This window comes from Bufo bufo, chromosome 4 (assembly GCF_905171765.1).
Source record: "Bufo bufo chromosome 4, aBufBuf1.1, whole genome shotgun sequence".
Lineage (NCBI taxonomy): Eukaryota > Metazoa > Chordata > Amphibia > Anura > Bufonidae > Bufo > Bufo bufo.
Window position 1 is genome coordinate 142964981 of NC_053392.1, and position 9322 is coordinate 142974302.

The window sequence follows — 9322 nt, forward strand, 5'->3', positions numbered from 1 at the left end:
CGCCTCTACAATATTTATTGTATTTTCTCATTTCAGCCATGTCCATTGCTATCGGAAAACCCTGCAATCCACTCTGACCGCCCGGCAGAGGCGTTCACCGCGCTGCCAAGTCTAAGTGAATTGACAATTTAGAAGAGGCTCAGCTTTGTCAACAAGAGCACAGTGCTGCATTATCTGGCAGGGCAAAAAGAGCGCTGAGCGTGTTCTTCAAGAAGTAACTGCTACCAGCCTTCAGTCTTAGCCCGGGGAATACACTCTGTCCGATTACTGCAGCTGCTACGTTCATTACACCGACGAGGAGGCCACTGCAGCTAACAGCTCGCCATTCTAGGAAGCTTTAGAAGTTCCCATTAAGGCCTCATGCACACGACCGTATTTTGAATCCGTGTCCGTTGCACCATTTTTCGTGATTTTCTGCGGACCCATTGATTTTCTCGGGTAATGCACCGTTTGCCATCCGCGTCCGTGATCCCAGTCCGTCAAATAAATATAGCCTGTCCTATTATTTTCGCGGAAAACGGCTCGCGGTCCCATTCAAGTCAATGGGACCGCTAAAAAATGCGGGGGCACACAAGATTGTCATCCGCGTCCGCGCGTCCGTTTTTTTCCTATCATTTGCATGGCAAACCTGTCTTAGACTTTTTTTTACATTCCTTTATGTCTGGTGGTCCTCCAAAAATAAAGGAAGACACACGGAAACAAAAACGGAAACGGATCACGGAACTACGGATCCCCATTTTGCAGAACGGAACACCACAATGGTCGTGTGCATGAGGCCTTAGGGTGGGTTCACACCAGCGTTATGGCTTCCATTATGGCTTTCCATTATAACATGGTTATAACAGAAAATAACGGAATCCATAAGACGGAAGTCAAGACGGAAGCCTTTAAGAGGCATTCCGTTGTGATCCGTCGTAATACAAGTCTATGGGCAGCAGAATGGATCCGTCTGGTTCCCATTATGCAGAACAGAAAACATAGTTCTGTCGACAGGACTTTGTCGTCTGTTCTGCATAATGGGAACCAGGCGGATCCAGTATGATTCCCATAGACTTGTATTATGACGGATCACAACGGAATGCCTCTTAAAGGCTTCCGTCTTATGGATTCCGTTATTTTCAGTTATAACCATGTTATAATGGAAAGCCATAACGGAATCCATAACGCTGGTGTGAAACCGCCCTTACCCAGTTGTTGTGATTGTTGTGTTTGTTTAGAGCATTTGAATGGTGTATAGTTCAAACTCAGTCTCCGCTATGGCACATGGTAGTCCTCCATGATGGTGGCAATTCTCCCATAGAAGAAGCTGTAACTGCTCTACCAAAGTACAGATGTACCAGCTCTGGGGCTGGAGGCGGCATGAATGTGGCAAGTACTGGCCTTCCTCTCCAGGCAGTGAGAAGAGGGGCTGGAGGAGAAGGGGGCTTTCCTGCTAAATATGTCCACCGACACAATGAGGCATACTGGCACTGTTAGGGAGGCACTCTAGAACTCTACATAGAGGCCCTTTCAGCACTGTTTATGGTAGTACTCTGACACTGTCTATCGAGGCGTACTGGCACTGTCTATAGAGGCGTACTGGCACTGTCTATAGAGGCGTACTGGCACTGTCTATCGAGGCGTACTGGCACTGTCTATAGAGGCGTACTGGCACTGTCTATAGAGGCGTACTGGCACTGTCTATAGAGGCGTACTGGCACTGTCTATAGAGGCGTACTGGCACTGTCTATAGAGGCGTACTGGCACTGTCTATAGAGGCGTACTGGCACTGTCTATGGATTGGCTATTAGGGCAGGCTTAAACTGATTATGGACTCATTCTGGCATTGTTTATAGAAATACCCTGGCACTGTTTATGGAGGCACTCTGGCACTGTTTATGGAGGCACTCTGGCACCACTTATGGAGGCACTCTGGCACCACTTATGGAGGCACTCTGGCACCACTTATGGAGGCACTCTGGCACCACTTATGGAGGCACTCTGGCACCACTTATGGAGGCACTCTGGCACCACTTATGGAGGCACTCTGGCACTGTTTATGGAGGCACTCTGGCACTATTTATGGAGGCACTCTGGCACTGTTTATTAACTCAATCTGGCACCACTTATGGAGGCAATCTGGCACCACTTATGGAGGCACTCTGGCACCACTTATGGAGGCACTTCGGCACCACTTATGGAGGCACTTCGGCACCACTTATGGAGGCACTCTGGCACAACTTATGGAGGCACTCTGGCACCACTTATGGAGGCACCTTGGCACCACTTATGGAGGCACTCTGGCACTATTTATGGAGGCACTCTGGCACTGTTTATTAACTCAATCTGGCACCACTTATGGAGGCACTCTGGCACCACTTATGTAGGCACTCTGGCACCACTTATGGAGGCACTCCCTCACCACTTATGTAGGCACTCTGGCACCACTTATGGAGGCACTCTGGCACCACTTATCGGACTTTCCGTAACATTCAGTTACTCTGGGGCTTGTCCCAGAGTAAGGATTTATCAGGTATCTGTATCACATGTAATACATGCTTGGTTAGTGGTGGTCCGACTTCAGGAAGGGGGTTTTGCTCTGCTCATTTTTGATATAAGAGATAGGGCAGGAGAGACAAGAGAGGAACAGATTTGAGGAACATATGGAACCAGCTAAACCCACAATGGACACCAAACATTGGTGGGCGAAACAATGAAATCCTGACTGAAAGTACTATAAACTAAAGAACTGCAGGGAGGACCCGTGAGCCATGTGGATGTACTTTCCATATGTACTTTTATTCCACATAATGTGCTAGAAATCCGGAAGAAACGGATATTAACTAGAGATTACAAAGAAACTCAAGGCCACAAAAACGAGACTGCGGGGACCACTTTGGCTGATAAGGTCCCACCAGCCGGACAGGCCAATGATCTAACATCTTCTGTGAAGTCAAGATGCGGTTTTCTGTCTATTTACCTACACGTGGCTGATCCCAACCAATATACTGTACGTATTCTTCCATAAACCGCCACCGCGAGGCCTCAAGTAAATCTACACGTCCAGTTATCACAATCAGTAATATTGTATTCAGCTGTTAATTCTGATATTTCCATGTGTTCTTCTTACCCCATGACATGCTGCAGCACTCCCCTTTCTTTATTATGAATAGAATGCCAGGATAATAGTGAAGACTGACACATAAAATGGAATGAGCAATGGAAATATAATTCTGCCTAACAATGCTGATTTCTCTGGTCTGTAAAACTGTAAGTGAGAACCCCGGAGGACAATGTAATGGTAGCCATCATTTAGGGACAGTACACCTTGATGACGTACCAACTAGACATACAAGTCTTACCAAAAGGAGAGAAGAGGGTAATTCAAAAGAGACTTCACAAAACTTCACAGAATCAAGCCGCTTTCACACAGTCAGCGTTTGGTCAGCGTTTGGTCAGTGAATTCTATCAGTGTTTAGGCTCGGTCACACGACCGCGCCGTTTTTTGCGGTCCGCAAAAAACGGATGCCGCCTGTGTGCCTTCTGCAATTTGTGGAACGGAACAGGAGGCCCAGTATAGAAATGCCTATTCTTGTCCGCAAAAAGGATAAGAATAGGACATGACTCGTCATTTTTGCGGGGCCACGGAACGGAGCAACGGCTGCGGACAGCACACAGAGTGCTGTCCGCATCTTTTGCGGACCCATTGAAACGGACTGTATGCGGAACGTAGAAAACGGCCCGTATATGGAACGCAAAATCCGTTCGTGTGAACGAGCCCTTTGTGAGCCAAAGCCAGGGATGGAGCCTACACGGAGATAAGATAGAATAGAAAGATCTGCACCTGCTCTGTGGTTTTGGCTCACAATCACGGATGGAAATCACTGATCAGACACTGACACAACACTGACGGTGGAAAGCAGCCTCATAATTCCCAGACTACTTCAAGTCATGTTAGATCAGCCCGTTCGGTAAAGTTTTCTGCCTTTGTACCAACACTGCAGCGTAAGACACAAATAACCCCTTGTGGTCTAAATGTTTTCTCAGGAACAAAAAACCAGAACCGGGAAGTGATGGTAAATTATTGTCATGGTCCAAACACAGAACGGTCAGAACGGCTCCACACAGAAGCCACAGTCCCCGGGTCTGGACCACAAGGCGGCTAGTCTAACGGCTCCACAACCCAGCCTGCCCTTCATAAGCCACATCATGCCGACATAAGGGTCCAGTTTATTGCCCCCCCTGCCAGGCTGTAGTCAGGGGGGATAATTGCACGATCTACTTCAGTACAAAGCACACAATAGTCACAATGTACTGCTCCGGGCCCTGTTAATATGCCACCTACTGATTGCCCTCCGTTCAATGGAGGTAACAATGGAGCATCTTTCAAGAGCGGCCAGGCGTTTACAACAATGGACAGAAAGAGCAGAAAATACAATGAAACTCCCTCCATGTCCTTAGGAGGGTCCTGAGATGCCATGGGCATACAGCAGACCATCATCATACTGAAAACTTACACCAGTACAGAGGGCAGCAAACAATGCCAGGTGCACCCTTGGCACTTTTCCTGGCAGTCTGGCATCGTTTACAATGTAACATTGTTGCAAAGTTTATTTGTAAACAGTGTATTGCCATGGGCACTGACAGCACAGGGGGCAGACATGTGGCCCAGGGTGGGCACAAAGCACTTACCTCAGCAGCAGATCTATCCAGCACTTGGCATTCAGAGCCCTGAGACGTGAAATCAACCAGAAAAGACAGAAATTGTACAAAGGATCCTTGGAGGAAAAAAAACGTTACATACGATCCCCCTGTCTCCAGATGTGGCACAGGGCAAGACGTGGTGACAGCCTCCTGCCAGGGCTGGGTATCCTGGTAAAGTTACTGCTGGAATGATCTTCTGGATCCACACATGTAGTTGACTGGCACCCCTGCTCTTCCTGGCATAGCACAGGGCAGCACCAGCCCAGCCATCAGTCGATCCCCTGGCTTCCTTCCCTTTGGTCAAGCCCCTATGGGGGGCAGTTTGGCTTTGTGTTCAGAGACTACCTTTGTCACCCCCCACCCCCTGCAGCCCAGATGGGAAGAGCCTGCTGCTGAAGCAATGCCCCATCCTGAAAGCTGATCCCTGCTGATCTCATCCCTCACACCTCACTAATCCAATGGCGGGAGTGAGGAGCAGACGGAGACGCCCATGTTCTGCCTCCTCCAGGAGAGCGCACAGTGAAGGCCTGCTCTGCTGCTGACATCTGCTGGGGGCTTCCTTCATGTCCTCCTCCACCACCAGATACGGGCCTCTCCTTCCTACATGATGGCAGGCATTCCAGGAAGCCTCCTTTATCTGCCTAAGTACAATGATTTTACCAGTAGGGTTTGTCATAGGCGCAGGTGACAATGTGAGGGGTGGTATAGACATGAGCCAGGAGAAATTCCCTCATAAAACTTCACTTTTATTCCAGTAAATATATTATATAGTTGTAAGGAGACGCCGTCGCCGCTTTAGAGGAGGAATGAACCTAAAATCTGGTGTTCTAACAAAAATCCTTACTCCTCGTGACAAAATACTTTACCCCTCGTGACTTCAGCACAAGCGCGCTACCATGGGCCAGGTAAGGTAAAATTACAGGCAGCGCTGACTCACGGACACCGCGCATGCGCCCTCAGGAGGGTATTTTCTTCTTACCCTCACACTGCGCACGCGCGGATTGTGAAATCTCCTTACCCTCACAAAGGGTTAGGGTTAGGCCCCCCCAATATGCTGCACCCACCATCCGCACGTGCGCAGTGTGAGGGTAAGGAGAAAAGACCGTCAGATCTTCTTACGCGCGGTGTCCCGTGCCGTGGTAGTGCGCTTGCGCTGAGGTGCACACCCCTGGAAGTTGAGGCACGAGGGGTAAGGTATTTTCACGAAGTAAGGATTTTTGTTAGCACACCGGGACTAAGGTCTCTTTCACACGGGCGTCACAGATTTTTTCCGGATGCGTTGCGGGGTGTATTGCGGCAAACCCGCGCGAGTAGGCACGCAATTTCATTCAGTTTTGTCTGCAATTGCGTTCCGTTCAGTTTTTTCCGCTCAAGTGCAATGCGTCTTGCACGCGCGTGATAAAAAACTGAATGTGTTACCCAGACCTGAACCAGAACTTCTTCACCGGACCCCATTAAAGTCAATTCACTGTATTATTTTCCCTTCTAACATGGTTATAAGGGAAATAATAGCATTCTGAATACAGAATGCATAGTACAATAGGGCTGGAGGGGTTAAAAAATAAACTCACCTCATCCGCTTGATCGCGCAGCCGGCATCGTCTTCTTTCTTCTTCCTGCAGGATCTGCAAAAGGACCTTTGGTGACGTCAGCGCAGGAGTTTATTTTTTATTTTTTTAACCCCTAAATGGACATTTTACTTAGAATTCTGTATTAAGAATGCTATTATTTTCCCTTATAACCATGTTAGAAGGGAAAATAATACAGTGAATTGACTTTAATGGGGTCCGGGGTTGCTCATCTCTACCGTCTTTCCCCGAAAATAAGACATCCCCCGAAAATAAGACCTACCTCTAGTTTTGCCTCTTGCTGAAATATAAGGCATCCCCCCGAAAATAAGGCCTCCCCGATAATAAGGCCCCCCGGATATAAGGTCACAGAAGTTACTGCAAGGCATCTGACTCCTCCCGATCTTAGCGGCGGGCGCCGCCGCGCAGCTCACTGATTGGCCGCAGCACAGCCAGAGCTGTTCAGGCGGTGCGAGGTCTCTTTAAATCAGAGAGCCCGCACAACTGCCAGGACAAGCTGCCGCCTGCTGCTCGCTCTGCCCTGACGGAGTCTGGCTGACTCACTGTCTAAATGTGAGTGAGTTGCGCAGGGCAGGAATCGGGCACATTGTGTGGAATCTGGCCGGCACGGACATACAGGGGTGACTGAGCTATGGGGGGGGGGGGATGTCTGATAAAGTGGTGGGGGATGTCTGGTGAAGGTGGGAGGGGGGAGAGACTAAATAATCCACTGTCCGCTGGCACAGGGGAGGAGGATCACTTAAAATGACACAGGGGGATCAGAGGGGGGAATCAAAATGACACAGGAGGATAAGAAAGGGTACTAAAATTGTAATCTTCCCTCAGATTCTCCTGTGTCATTTTGATTCTCCCCTCTGATCCCCCTGTGTCATGGAAAAATAAGACATCCCCTGAAAATAAGAGCAAAAATTAATATAAGACACTGTCTTATTTTCGGGGAAACAGGGTATTTACTAACATCATCTCCTAGCAACCATGCGTGAAAATCGCACCGCATCCGCACTTTCTTGAGGATGCTATGCGATTTTCACGCAGCCCCGTTCATTTCTATGGGGCCTGCGTTGCGTGAAAGACGCAGAATATAGAACCTGCTGCGATTTTCACACAACACACAAGTGCTGCGTGAAAAACATCGCTCATGTGCACAGCCCCATTGAAGTGAATGGGTCCGGATTCAGTGCGGGTACAATGCGTTCACCTCATGCATTGCGCCCGGCGCGGAATATTGGCCCGTGTGAAAGGGGCCTAACAAATGCTCCCCATATGCCGGGCCCCTCACACTAAATATACTTACCTGGCACTCCTCTTCCTGGGCCGGCGTTGCTGCTTCTCCCCGTGCACGGATGAAAATAACCTGTGTCTGGGGGGAACAGCCAATGGCAGGCGGGGACCAGCCTCCCTGGCATCACCCGCGATGTTAGGGAGCCTCGTCTCCGTCACTGCTTGCCATTGGCTGCTCGCCCCCGAACACCGGATGTTTTCATCCGCGCACAGAGAGAAGCGGCAGCCTCGTGGGGAGCCAGGTAAGTAGATTCAGTCTGAGGGGCCCGGGCATATGGGGGGCATGTTAGTCTCGAATAACCCCTTTAATTTAGATGTATTTGAAGTTACCAGAGCTCCGGCACTATAGACCCTAGATCCTGGATTACGTCTTTCACTGACGTATGCTGTCCGAAATCTTCCATGGACAGCACATGTACCTATAGATTTAAATGTCTCTGTTCACATTTCAGTGTTTTTTTACTTACCGTGGGTCAGTAAAAAAAACACAGGGACACGAGCTACCTTGATCTGTGATGTGGACCAAGCACGCCCATTGAAATCTACAGGTACGTGAAAATCAATTACGCAACACGGATGGCATCCGTGTTGTGTCTGTGTTGCGTCCTTTTTTCACTAAATAAGAAGGACTCCTGTACTCCGCTTTGCTGCTTCATTACTGAGGTGGGATTTCCAGTACAATAAATGCTGAACGTTTTCGGCTATAAGTACTGGCTGAGCCGCATCGGGGGTTTAGTAGGAATATGCAGGGTACATAACGCCCATTAGGGATATGTGGCGGTTAGGTGGGTAAGGCAAGTGCCTCTGTTGTGTGGCGCCATATATCCTTAATGGGCTTTATGTACCCTGCAACTTCCTACTAAACCCCCGATGCGGCTCAGCCAGGACTTATAGCCGAAAACGTTCAGCATTTATTGTACTGGAAATCCCACCTCAGTAAATCGATGCAAATGAAGCAGCCAAGCGGAGTACAGGAGTCCTTCTTATTTATTGTGATTGGTTTGGGAACCATCTCCTGATGCCCACGAATGCTTTCATCGAAGTGGCGTCTGACCATTTACAATTGCTTTTCACTGAAGATTCTTTGGAAAGTAATTTTCAGCTAAGCAACTTCTGTGAATTACAGATGAAACAAGGATGGTAAAAACGGACACACAGACCAACCACGGATCCTTCACGGACATCTTCACGGATGAAACGCGTACGCTTCTTTTCACGGATACGACACTGACATGGAAATGCGAACGAGAACTATGCCTCATTTACACGTCAGTGTTCCACGTATGTGTGCCGTACGTGTTCTCCACGGACAGCACACGTCCCCTTTCATTTTACTGTGTGTATTCACACATGAGTGTTTTAGCGTGGTCCGTGGGTCCGTGTTTTTAGCACAAACGCATGCTCTATTTTGTCCGTGTTCACGGATCCATCACGCGCATTACAGTCTATGGGTCCGTGAAAACCACGGATGCAATGCGGATGCCATCCATGTTTCTTCCGTGTTTCACGGATCATTAGGAAGAGATGGTTTAAAAATCATTTTTCAGCTGTTCACGGATTTTAATGGATTTAAGCACGGAAACGGACGTGTGAATGAGGCTTTACGCTGCAGCAGTGGTGAAATATGGAGAGGGGGAGGGGGTGCTATTTGAATTTTAATCAGCATTGTTTTTCTTCTCCAATCACATGTTATAATATGCGTGGACTGTAGCCATGCAATTACATGCTGCCAGGGTCCATATAATACACTGCTCAAAAAAATAAAGGGA

At 48.5% G+C, this 9322-nt stretch overlaps 1 protein-coding gene across 1 annotated transcript in view; it reads right to left on the reverse strand.

Annotated features, from left to right (window-relative positions):
* The window catches only part of SPSB4 (splA/ryanodine receptor domain and SOCS box containing 4), a 192907-nt gene extending 187783 nt beyond the window's left edge, over positions 1-5124 (reverse strand). The window contains exon 1 of the mRNA XM_040428017.1: positions 4672-5124. The gene's annotated coding sequence lies outside the window, so the exon portion shown is untranslated. The remainder of the gene's footprint in view (positions 1-4671) is intronic.
* Between the last annotated feature and the right edge of the window lie 4198 nt (positions 5125-9322).